A 13,236-nucleotide genomic window follows, 5' to 3' on the forward strand; every position below is an offset into this window, starting at 1 on the left:
AGGGCCAGCCGTTCGCACTCGGCTGTCTGTCTGGAGAAGAGACCTACACCTTTCCGTGGCTGTTTCCAGGGCTTGCCCACATCTTCCCGCAAAACCCAAGGCTGATGGCTGTGTTTTTTTCTGGTTTCACTAAAGATGGGCCTTTTTCATGTTTGCTTCATTCCTTTTGCTCTTTGTAGCTGGCTTTCACTGGCCATGGACAAGAGACTCTCTGTCCCATTGTGTTCCAGCTCAAGTGCACTCTCATCTGTCTTCCAAAAGATGAAGAGGAATTTTCCAAGGAAATAGGCTCTGGTGTGGGGAGGGGAGGGGCAGGGCAGAGGAGGCGGGCGTGGGTCTGAGACGGGGAGGCTGAGCACCTCCCTTCTCCCCTGGCTCTCGCGGACAGTGCAGTGGGCGCGTTTCACTCTTGGTTTTCAAGTCCAAGACAGTAAGGATTAAAGAGTCTCTATTTTAAATGAGAAAACAAAACTGAGGCCCCAGTAGCATGCTTAGTGAATGGGGGTCTCGATAAAGCATGCTCATCACTTTGGCAGCAATAGAAATACCTAGTATGACAGAACAAAACCCCCAGAAAAGGGCACCGCTGACTGGGGGAGGGGCCCAGAGCGGCTCCAGAATCTGTCGGACGGATCTGGAAGGTCCGGGGATGGGGGGAGGGGAGTTCTGAGATTGTTGCAGGGAGGTAGCCAATTCTGACTCCATGCTGGAAACTGTTTCTTTGACTTGCTTTCCTTGTTATAATCATCCTCAATGGCTTGCCTGGAGGATCCTGCCCCCTGCTTGACTGTAAACGGAAGTGCCTTTGTTCAGCTCCTGGAGAGAGAGTTTGTTCCTGCCCACCTGTGAATAGGAGAGATGAACACACCCCTTCCGAAGGCTGGCCGTCCCCTTGGAGGTGTTTCGCAAGACTGAAGGCCCTTTCGCTTTACTTCCCCACTGCCCCCCCCTCTCTGCTCTGCCTTGAGTTTAGTTCCTCGCTGCTGCTTCTTCCTCTCTGATCCGTAAAAGAACCTGGCATCCAGGCCCCAATAAGATGGTTATTTTGAGGTGCTAACCTGCCATCTTCTTCGTCTGCCATGCAAGCAAAGTCGCTTCAGTTGTGTTTGACTCTTAGCAGCCCTATGGGCTGTAGCCCACCATGCTCCCCTGTCCATGGGATTCTCCAGGCAAGAATACTGGAGTGGGTTGCTGTGCCCTCCTCCCCAGGATCTTCCCGGCCCAGGGACCGAACCTCTGCGTCTTACATCTGCAGCATTAGCAGCAGGCTCTTTGGTGCCGTCTGGGAAGCCCTGCCAGCTCCCCGATTAAACTCTCTTCCTTGCCTCAACACCTGTCTCGGATTCATTGGTCTATCGCGCGGCGAGCAGGGTGAGCTTGGACTGGGTAACGAGATCAGCCCGGCCGGCTCTTGGGAGGGAGTCGCCTGCTGGACATCTTCTGGGTCCAGACTCACCCTTGGCAGGTCCCCCCTTATCCCCGCCCCTTTCTCGCTCCTGCGGGCTGAGTGGCGATGCATTCACCCCCCTCTCTGCACAAGTTTGGGAGCCCCCGGTGCTTTTCAATCCTATCAAACAGGAGGCTTTTGATCAGCCCTGTGGGGGCTTCGGCCACCGACGCCCTTAAGAAACCAGGGAGCGCCCACTCAGCTGCTTCGCGTGGGTACCAGGGACTCAGGGCCACCTGAGGTCCTACCCAGCCTGGCTCTCGAGGCTCCGCCCCCGCCCGCAGTCTCCCTCACCCTCCTCCCCACCCTTGCCCTCCTGGCTCCGGCTGCCTCCCTTGGGAACCCGTGAAAGTCCCCTTGCTGGGCCTGAATCGTCCCATCCACGGAACGTTGCCGGGTCTTTTCCCTCCAGGCGTTCCCTTCTCTGCTTCCTGAGTCCAGAGCCAGTCTGCTCCCCCAGCCCTTGGTGACCTCACACTCTTTCCTTTCTGGGCCGACCGGCCCTCCCTACCTTCCCTCCGTCACGCTGTGTGACTCGCAAGGCTGGCCAGCACCTCCGATGTCCATGGCCCCTCCTGGCCTCTCCAGCTCCCCCCTGATTTGGGGTTAGTGATCCCCTGAGAACTCCTGCTAATGCCCTCGCTAGACGCCTCCCAGCTGGGCCCAGCACAGGAAGGAAACCTGGGCTTTGTTAAAGCCGGGACAGAGCACCGGTGGAGACGCTGGCGTGGACGAGCGGTCCTTCCCCACACGCGCGCGGCCCCGCCTGCCCTCCCGGGCCCGGGGGCTCCCGACACGCAGCTCGGGGAGGGAGAGGCTAGAGCTGCCCACTCGGGGGGCTCAGGGCCGGGTCTGGGCGGCGTCCCTCTTTGTCCACACTCACCGGCCAAGAACTGAAGGGGAGCTGGAACATGCAGCCCAGCCAGGGCCCAGGGGTGGGACAGGAGCTGGGTCCGGGCCCTGGAGGGACTCGGGCCTGAGTGACCAACACCTGCCCTGGGAGCCGCTGTGCTCACAGCCCCGGGGGGTTTCGGTTATGATCAGGGATGTTTATAGGCAACCCTGAAATTAAGCACTTCATTTACAAAGGTCTTATTTCAGGATCTCGTATATTCATACAAATAATAAAAAGCAAATACCGGCAAGGGGCTTCAGGTCATGTGGCCACTTCGCCCCGGGACCTCGTGCCAGCCTCCTTCTCTGGGCCTTGGTGATGCTGCACCTAGGAGCCTGGGGCCCTGGTGAAGCGCCTGGCACCTCTGAGCGGCGTCTTCTATCAGCCAGCCGGGATCAGTACCTGCCCAGCCTCTCTCAGGCGGTGATGAGGTTCATGGCCCAGGACTGAGGGACTCCTGCGGGGAATCAGGCCCCAGGTGGCTGCTGGTTTCCGTCCCTCCTGAAGGAGGAAGGCCAGCCCAGGTCAGGTCGGGGGCCGGGGCCGGGGAGGTGGGGCTGGCTCTGTCCACAGGGCAGGAGCTGAGTAGCCATGATGGCCCTGGTGTCCAGCCAACGGGCCACCTGCCCTGTTAGCCCAGGTGCCCGACTAGAACTGACCGGTGCTGGGGGTGACCTGAAGACCCCTAGGAACCAGCAGACAGCCCTGATTCAGATTCAGGGCAGACAGTCATAAATTTTTCCCAAATGCAAATTGAATAAAAATATCCATGCCTCTGGGAGGGCTCTGTAGTAAGGCCATGAATCATGCCAGGACGCAGCATTCCAGGTGCAAACCAAATGCCTTGCTTGTTGGACAGGGAGAGGGAGAGAGTGTGCAGCTTGGGGAGGGCCCAGGGCCCACCCTGCCCCAGCTCTGGCCCTCGATCCAGGTGGATGTGCTGCCCGTCCTGAGGAAGGGGCTCTCACTCCCGCCCCAGGACCCAGGACCTCCCTGGACACCACCTGATCCCAGCACCGCCCCTCTCCTGGCAGCTGTTCACGCATGCATTCATTCCCTCCCCGACCCCCCAGTGCCTCCTGCAGACCCAGCGCCCTGCTCACTGCTGGGCCCACACTCATCAGGAAAACCTGGTCAGTGTGGCCCTGATCCAGTGAAAGAAACCCAGCCTATGGAAGGGAGGTCAGGGAAGCCTGCCTGGAGGAGGTGGCGGCTTAGCTGGGGACGAGGAGCTCCAGGGATGAGCTATGGAGAGCACAGAGGCAGCAGCCAGGCCTGCAGAGGTCAGAGGGTGGACACGGCGTGGCCACTGATCAGAGGGGGCCATCAGGCTGGTAAATTTCTGATGCTTCCTTCAAACCGCAGGACCTTTTAGTCCAATCAACACCCCACCCCCGCCCCACCTCCACCACCACCCCCCTCCCCCGGAAGCCAGGACACAAAGCTGAACGAGGAGGCCCCTCTTAGGGTGAAGCCGCTCTTCCCTGGCTGGGCTGAGGCTGCCCTGGGGGCCTGGAGCACCGGAGCCCCTGCAATGGGAGGCTCTGCAAGGGGGTCTCGGTGGCCCCTGCAGTGCCTTCCCATCTGATCCCAGCCTGGAGGGGTGAGGGATGCCCTGAGCAGGGTGTGCTCTCTGGGTCTTCATCCCACGCCTGCCTGGGAGGGGGAGCAGCTCCTCCACCCCCAGCGTTCAGAGAGTCCTAGGGCAGGAGGCTCCCAGCTGGGCAGCCGTGACCACACACGTACACATGCGCGCGCACACACACACACACACACCCCGGGAATCCGGGCTGGGGAGTCCCGCCCTCCTGCAGACGCCAGGCCCCTGCACCCTGGGCCCGCCCCCATGCCGTGGAGCAGGCCCACACCCAAGGTCGAGGACCAGGCGGGGATGCCCACCCACCGACCCCGGGGTGTCCCCGCCACAGCTCACCATTGAATGCTGTCACTGTGACCCCTGGGCAGAGCCTGACAGGAGGGTGTCAGGCTACCCTTTCACTGGTGGGGAAACAGAGGCTCAGAGAGGCTGAGGAGCTTGGCCAAGGTCACACAACAGCTCTCAGAGCAGGAAGGACTCAGAGTCCTAGGGCACCCAGGTACCGGGGCAGCAGCACGCCCAGGGCCCTGCAGGCAGTGGGGGATTCTGGTCCACACCTAGGAGGCCAGAGAGACCTCCCTGCAGTCGTCCAGGGAATCCAAGGAGTCATTTAGCGAGCAGCCGGGCCTCTCCGGGGTTGGGGGACTCAGAGCCCTGCCCTGAAGACACCACCGCCCAGGTCTCCCCTACCCGCAACTCCCGAGACCCCACCCACATCTCCCAGACCCCTCCTCCAGCTCCCGAGGCCCCTCCCCCAGCTCCCCAGGCCTCTCTGACCCGGGATCACAGGTAGGTTGAGTGTCTGCCCCTGCTTAGTTTCCCTTCCTCCCTGAGGTTCGGGGACAAGCCAGGCCTGGCCACAGACAGGAGGTCTGGGCCCCAGAAATTCTGGAAATGCAGAATCTGAGCAGGGTCCCCTTGCCCCTCCCCAGGGCTGTGAGCGCCCCTCCCTGTTCTGGCCGTGGCTCCGCTTCCTGGATGCAGCAGTCCCCCCAACAGTGGGGGGTTCCCTCAGGCACCCCCTCGGCCTCCCTGAAGCCTGTGTGGGTGGAATGGTCACCCAGGTTTGGGACGAACGAGCCCACCGGTACCAGTAGTGGCCGGGGCTCAGTCCCGCCACAGGGGTGCTGCCTGGGAGCTCTGAGCCCTGCCCTCTCCCCGCGCTGTCTCTCCCCTGCTCCTGTCCACCCCCACCTCCAGCACAGGGACTGTCTTCAGCCCTCCTAATGCCATCTCTTGTCTCCTCTGTCCTCTCTGGTTAATTAATTAATGGCTTTTCTCCTACTTTTCAGGACACTCAAACTGCTTGGTGATAAGTGCTGATGAGAGACGTGAAGATAAACACCCAGGATGCTCTGCTCCAGCCGTGTGTCTCCATGGATCCAGGAGGAGCCAGGGGCTCAGAAGAGTCCTTGCTGGTCACCTGGCACTGACCTCTGGGCAGGAAGGCACCCATCATGGCCAGGGCCTTTGAAGGATGTCATTCTCCTTCCAGGGTGGAGCTTGGAGCTCCCTGAGATAGGTCCAGGGGCCCAGGCACTGTGTTCCGGAAGCTTCCGCATGGATCCAGTGCTGGACCGTGATGGCACTTCCTGCCACCTTCGAGTTTCCTCTGGGCTCCTTCCTCCTGGACCAGTCCACTCTTCCTGACCCTTCAGCCGTCCTGGGACACGAACCGCGTCCACAGCCCATTATCCTGGAGACTATAGCACCTGGGGTTGGGGCTCTGTGGCTTAGGTGCGGAGGAGTTGCTGTGCCTGGCCTGGGGCCAGTGTGCGGTCAGCTGTGGTAAGTACTTCTTCTGAACAAAAGGAAGAGTGAGCGGATGGATGGATGGATGGACGAGTAACTGAACCGGGGGTGGCAACAGTCCCAATCAGCCAGTGAAAGAGAAAATCTTAGTCGCTCAGTCGTATCCGACTCTGCGACCCCATAAACTGTGGTCCGCCAGGCTCCTCTGTCCATCAGAGCACCCAGGCAAGAATACTGGAGTAGGTTGCCATTTCCTTCTCCAGGGAATATTCCCAACCCAGGGATCGAACCCAGGTCTCCCACATTGTAGGCAGATGCTTTACCAACTGAGCCACCAGGGCAGCCCTGTCAACAGTTAGAGGTTCTAATCTCACCAACCAGACCTGGGCGTCTGACCTCTGCTCTTGCTCACTGGTCAGATGCGGTGTGATTTCAGAGGTACCACTAAGGCCACACGCTCCAGAATGTGTCCCTCCTCTGTGGTCACTTGCGCCTGAAACCACCATGCCTGGGAAAATTTACCCTAAAAACGCAGCCGTGTGTGGGACCAGTGTTACCAGGCGCTGAGAGCAGGGCAAGCTCCAGGACAAGGTGCAGCCTCCTGGTGACCAAACCGGTGGCCGAGGGGAAGGAGTCCGGGTCAGGCTGGACGAGGCCCTCGGTGCGTCCATCCCTGGAGAAGGCGAGGCAGCGCCGGTGGGGTGAACAGGCTGCCCAGTGCCGAGGGTCTGGGCATCCGAGCTCTCAGGTCCTGATTCCCTGGACAGAGGAAGGTGTCCCCAGCACCCCTTCCCACAGCTGCCCAGTGGGCAGCACGCCCCCTGGGCTCCAGCTTGCCCAGCTCCGCAGCCCCACCTTTGCAGACCCAGGGAAGGTGCCTGCATGGGAGGAATTGTGCGAAGTCTGTGCTGAGGTCCCACCTCCCAGAACCCCATCTGGGAGCCCATTTGAAACGGGGTCATGGCAGATGTACCATTTAGATGGTTTCCACAGGGCAGGCGGGTGTGGCGGGGGTCCTTACAAGACAGGGGACAGGACACGGGCTCCGGGAAGGAAGACAGGTAACAACGGAGGCAGGGCTTGGAGGGGTCCTTCTGCCGGCCGGGGCTTCACGGGCGGCCGACAGGCAGGGAGGCTGGCCTGGGGCAGAGTCCCCTCTGCACCTCCAGGGACCGGCCCTGCCGGCCTGTCCGTCTCAATCTTCCAGCCTCCAGGCTGGGAGAGGATGGAGGTCCACTGCGGGAGCTACGGCGCTTGTCGGGTGGTTTGAGGGTGGCTGTGGGCAGCTCTCCGCGCACCATCCAAGCTCACCCCATGGGGTCCACCCTGACCCCCAGGCCGCTCGGGGCCTAGGCTCTGCCAGGGCCCCGGGGACACTGCCGCACCCTCACTGGAGGTCAGTGAGGATGTCGGGCACGTGGGAACGCCTTCCTCGCTTTCAGACAGGGCTCCCTCCCGGGCAGCCTCCCTCAGATTCCCCCCTTCCCTCCTCCAGTCCCGTTTTAAATGGAATCCTAGGTAATCAGAGCGTGAGGCCATCAGCCCAGCTTGAGAAGTGCAGCTCTGTGGAGGGGGACGTTGCCGCTGGAGCCCGCCTCTCACCGGAGAGCCAAGGAGAGGGCCGCCCCGCCGCCCAGCGGCCCCGCGTCCTGCTCCAGCCCCTTCGCAATGGGCACTGGTGTCCCCAGAGCCAAGAAACTGGGCCAGGGAAGCGGCCACATGGCTGGAAGGTGGGTTTCGCCCGTTTCTGCTTCCTGAGCAGCTCCATTGGTGGGGCCGGACTGACGCCTGCCAGCCCCCGGGAGGGAGGTCATATCTGGGCTCCAGGAGGCAAGGGTCTGGGAGAGGGTGGGACCCAGCTGGCCACCTGTCTGTCCAGGAGGCCGGTCCTCCCCACTGAAGTGCAGGGGCTGGGACGCGAGGGCAGCCTTGGATTCCCCGGCTCGAGGGTGGGGGTCTTCACTGGTTCTGCTTGCTCTGTGGGTCTGGAAGGACAAGCCTGGAGATCACACCTCTTTAACTGATGACCAGCTTTGTGGCCAGAGGCGCCGAGCCTGTCGGCAGGTCGGCGGCCCTTTAAGTGGGATAGTCTCAGCGGGATCACGGTGGCTGCCCACGCAGCCTGTACCTGCTTGGCATGCCTGGTGCTGTCCTGAACGCCCCCATCCATGAGGCAGGCACTGCTAGGGACACTTAGGCAGGTGGCTAAGACACCCCAGCCAGAGGGGCTAGACCAAGGTCTCGGCCCAGGTAGGCTGACCCCTAAGCCCGTGTGCCCAACGCTGAGCCTTCCTGCCCTGGGAAGCTTGCCTCACATACAGGGCCCCACAGTCCTGACCTCTGCCTCCAGCCCAAGCTGGGTTTGGCTGTAAGCTTCTGAAAGAGACAGTGCTGCAGCTCTGCGTCCCTGGGCTGGCCCAGGGTGGAGCCTGTCTGTGCACCAGGTGGCCGCCTCACGCCGGACCTGGCGCCTGGTGGGTGGGGAGACTGGACAGACGGCACCAGAGTCGATGGTGGGAAGCAGGGCTCCTGACCCCTCCTCCCGGGGTGTCCAGTGGGCTCAGGTGGTGGGGCACTGCGGAGTGTCCCCCAGCACCACAAACCTGCAGCCCATCTTCAAAAGCGGGGCTTGAGCCACGCTCAGGGGGGCCCCCATTGGTTCAGAGCTCTGCTGTCAGCCAGGAATTCTTAACCATTTTATCTTTGAACTTGAAAGTGAGAGGCAGTTGGGCACCCACGCGAGCCGCAGAGACCAGCGCAGGGCATGTGCCCACCGCCCCGCAGCTGTTCCCGGAGAGAGTGTGCGACGCTCAAGGCGCCAGGCACCGTGTGTCGGGTCCCAGCAGGAGCCGGTGTGTGTGCTGGGGGCACACTGGGGCTGCTCCTGAGTGACAGGCCGGGGAGGCGAGGGCCCCAAGAGGCCCCAAAGGCCACATTTTCTGCAAACCAGAGCCTGCTTCTCTTCCTTCAAAGAGAAGGAAGTCAGGGTTCTGATAAACCGCCACAACCAGGGGCCTGTCGCATCCTTCTGGCGCCCGAGTTGTGCGCAGATCAGGAAGCGAGGTGAAGAAGTGAAGAGCAGGAAGCTGAGGCGCTTCATGCCCCGTCGCCCCACCTGATGGAACAAGGCCCTGCGTGCACACAAACCAGGAAATCAGATTGTGTAGCCGCACAGACTACAAGGCAGTGCAGGCCAGTGAAACTCAGGCCGGTAAGGTAAGATTTCAGCCCTTCTTACCTAGAATGCCATTAAATGCAAGTGGAAACAGCAAGCAAGGGGGGAGACAGGCCATGAAAAAATGAAAAGCGTTCCATCTCGTTCTCTTTAAAAGGACTTTTTTTTCCCTTTGTGCTTTTGAACAAGATCCCTGTGTTCTCAGCTCACATGGGGCTCTGCAAATTCTGCTGCTGCTGCTGCTGCTGCTAAGTCACTTCAGTCGTGTCCGACTCTGTGTGACCCCATAGACGGAAGCCCACCAGGCTCCCCCGTCCCTGGGATTCTCCAGGCAAGAACACTGGAGTGGGTTGCCATTTCCTTCTCCAATGTGTGAAAGTGAAAAGGGAAAGTGAAGTCGCCCAGTCGAGTCCGACCCTTAGCGACCCAACGGACTGCAGCCTACCAGGCTCCTCCATCCAAATTCTCCCTTCCGTTAAAACTGAGTCCCCTAAACTGAGCTCCCCTGCTGAGTTCATGATTAATCTCCCTATCCACAACTTTATTCCTTTTCTTGTCCTGTTCCTGTTCCCCTCGGGATGCAGGAGGATCAAGAAAGGGGGGGTTGAAACCAAGCAAGACACTGCAGGGCCTTCCCAGGTACAAAAGCCCCTCTGAGTCTCCCGTGTCTCATTTGTAGAAAATAAGGATTTAGTCTCCCAGGCCCTCCCTGAGTTCCAGAGAGCAGTTGTTGGTGTCATTCAGCCACTCAGTTGTGTCCAATTCTGCGACTCCGTGGGCTGCAGCACATCCGGCCTCCCCGTCCTTCGCTATCTCTCAGAGTTTGTCCATCGAGTCGGTGATGCCATCCAACCGTCTCATCCTCTGTCGCCCCCTTCTCCTCCTGCCCTCAATCTTTCCCAGCATCAGGATCTTTTCCAGTGAGTCAGCTCTTCCCTCCAGAAAAAGAGTTCAAGGCCACATCATTCCTCTTGAAGCACCCTACTTAAAATTTGATGCTTATCTTTGAGTCATTCTACAGAAACTAAGACCCCCCCCACCCAGTGGAGGATGGTGGCTACATGCTGACCACAAGAACTGGACCCCAGACTGGTTGGAACCAGGTTGTTGATTGAGATTCCAGAACCATCACCCTGTTACCTCACCACCAGCCAGTCAGAAGACGGTCCACAAGCATCCTATGACCTTCTTCCCTAACATTGTCTCTGACAACCCCTGCCTGCGAGCATCCAGAAGCTCAGGCCCATCAAACATGGAGCTGCCTCTGCTCTTTGCTCAGCACCTGCAAACACACCCCTGCGTGAGTGCGTGTGCCGTCGTGTCCGACTCTCTGACCCCGTGGACTGTAGCCTGCCAGGCTGCTCTGTCCATGGGCTTTCCCAGGCGAGAGTTCTGGAGAGGGTTGCCACTTCCTGCCCCAGGGGATCTTCCCCACCCGGGGTTGAACTCTCATCCCTCGCCTCTCCCACACTGGCAGGCAGATTCTTTATCACTGCACCACCTGGAAAGCCTGGACAGACGCTGACTTTGCGGCAAACACCCGCTGTTGGGGCGTGGCCTTCTGCACACACGCCCTCGAGGGGCGCCTCAGGGCCACACTTTCCACCCCTGCTGAGTGGCTTGGGGTTGACCTGAGGATGGGGCTTGCTATTTAGCGTGTGTGAGGCGACCTACACCGACACTTTTCAAAGGGAATTTTAGCCGGCGAAGAGGGAGAGACGCGAGGGGAGCGTGTCTTGGGAAGAAGAGCTGGGTGACATGCGAGGGGTTCTGACCCCTCGGAGCCTCCTGTTCTAAGGAAAGGGTCTGAGTCGGTCGCCCTGCTCCCTGTGGTTCCAGCCAGGGCTCCCCACCACGGGGGCATGGATGGAGGCGGTCGACCAGCTGGACGAGTGCGCAGATGTCCTGGGTAGAGATGGAGTCTCCAGATAGAGGTTGTGGTCCTGAGAATGGAGATGAGCTCAGGTGCAGGCTGTCCTGAGTGCTGTTAGAAGCGGTCCCTGAGCCCCTGTGTCCAGAGAACGGCCACCAGGTTATGTTAACACTCCATTGCTGAAGACTCTGTTTTCCTCGTTGCATAAAAAGGGAGAGAAATGCCAGGTTTCCAGCAGCGGAGGAAGCAGAAAGATGTGGATATCCCTGCAATCCAGAGCCCCCACTCCTCAAACCTCAGACAGGATAATGGCCCAAGATGAGGCGCATGATCGGACGTCTCTGGCGGGCACTTCGGCGCGTGGAGCATCAATCCAGCGTGCCCCCGGATGCCCCCTCAACGGGAAATTAAATAATGCTGAGTGACAGCTGACAGGCTCATCACCCTGGAGAGGCCCCGCCCTCCGAAGGCAGGAATCGGAGGCTCCAGCTTGGGTGGAAGAGCCAATTTACAGCCCATCCGTCAGGGTTCTGACACCTTACTCTCCGCTTGCCGTTTTGTTAATGAGGAATCGCTTTCAAACCCTAAGAGGATGTTTCCCTCAAGAGAAACTTCCATGTCTCAGTGAAATTAAGACAACTTTGATGGGGATGCAGAGAGAATGCTTAATCAGCTTTTTCACCTTTAATGACTTCAGGGGGTGCAGCCAGAGGACCGTTCATCATGACACACTCACAGTCAGAGAAGGGCCGCCAGTCCAGTGTGGATGTGCTCGGCGCCTGGAGCCTCAGGGTGTAAGGAGGGGCCCCAGAACTGGTGTTTTGGACCCCAGGACCCTGAGCCTCCAGGACATGCCAGCAGAGGATCCTATACCTGCTGGAGGGCATGCACCCACACCCAACACCACCTCCCAGCTGGCGGGCTGCCCCACTGCCCCCTCACCTCCCCTGGTCCTGGGCTGCCAGCTGGGCTGGACACTTGCTTCTTCGAGGCAGGTGTTTCTGTGATTTATCCTCCTGCCTGTGGAGCGTGGCCACCTGATGCGAAGAACTGACTCCTTGGAAAAGACCCTGATGCTGGGAAAGATCGAAGGCGGGAGGAGAGGGGACGACAGAGGATGAGATGGCTGGATGGCATCACCGACTCGATGGACATGGGTTTGGGTAAACCCTGGGAGTTGGTGATGGACAGGGAGGCCTGGCGTGCTGTGGTCCATGGGGTCGCGGAGAGTCAGACACGACAGAGTGACAGGGAGGCCTGGCGTGCTGTGGTCCATGGGGTCGCGGAGAGTCGGACACGACAGAGCGACTGAATTGAACTGTGGAGCTTGAGTCCTAGTGTGAGTGAAGGAGGGGGCGCGTGAAGGACGGGGATGAATGAAGTCAGAGCGGCAAGGACGGCTGTGCCCATCGCTGGCCTCACAGGAAACAGGAGAACAGGTCGGAGCCTCAGGAGTGTTCCGGATCCACGGTCGACTCACCCAGTGACCCTGGCCTTGGTCAGTGTCCTGCTTTTGGCTAATTTTTTCAAGAACAAAGCCCTTGTTACCAGCGCAGGGACTTCCCTGGGGCCTCCAGGATCTTGAGAGAAAGAAAATCTTGCTTCACCTGGGGGATTCATGGAGAGTGGGACGGAGGGGTAGCAAGGGGAGCAGGGCCAGGGTCCAAGCCACACCCCTCCCCCACGGCCCTTCTGCACCCCCCACGCACCCTCAACACACCTCCATCTCCTTGTGGGCAGGGAAGGCTACAGGAGCCACCCCGGCCACGTCAGGGTCTGGGAGCTGCTGGCCCAGAGCACAGGCCAGCCTTGAGCACCAACCCAGACGCTCCCGGCCTGGAGGCTGGAGTCCAGGGTCCAGGCGTGGGCGGGGCTGTGCCTCCTGAGGTTCCCAGAAGGGTCTGCTCCAGCTTCTGGCCAGCTCCTGGGCCCCGGGGTGACTGGTGTGTCCCTGGCCATCCTGCCGTGTGTAGGATGTCAGGCCCCTCCTCTTCCCTCTGTAAGCACCTGTCTCCTGGTTGAATTTTCCCTTTTCATCCAGACCCCAGTCCTACTGGATTGAGGCCCATCCCGACGACTTCATCTAAATTTGGCCTTCTGCAAAGACCTTCCTCCCAAATGAGTCATGTTCAAGGTGTGGGGGGTTAGGACTGCAGCATCTTCTTGGGGGAGGTGGGGGGCATGATTGAAGGACAGCAAAGGGCAGCGAAGGGCAGCGAAGGACACCTGGGCGCCGCTGGAGGGCTTCCTCTTGCGGGCTTCACCTTCTTGCATTTAAAAGCTTTTCCCCTGAAAAGGGGCCTCTAGATGTCAATGTGCTGATTTAGTTTATATGTTTTGGTTTTAACATCCAGTGCTTACACATTACCGATGAGACCAACACAGAAAGGGCACGCATCTCACCGAGTGCAGATGCGGAAGGGTATGGGTGTCTCCGGCCAGTAAGACGTGGACAGGCCTGCAGAGGCCCCGCCCACAGGGCGCGCAGGATGGCGGG

Source organism: Moschus berezovskii, chromosome 6 (genome assembly GCF_049115385.1).
Source record: "Moschus berezovskii isolate FMDL1 chromosome 6, NW_MosBer_1.0, whole genome shotgun sequence".
NCBI lineage: Eukaryota > Metazoa > Chordata > Mammalia > Artiodactyla > Moschidae > Moschus > Moschus berezovskii.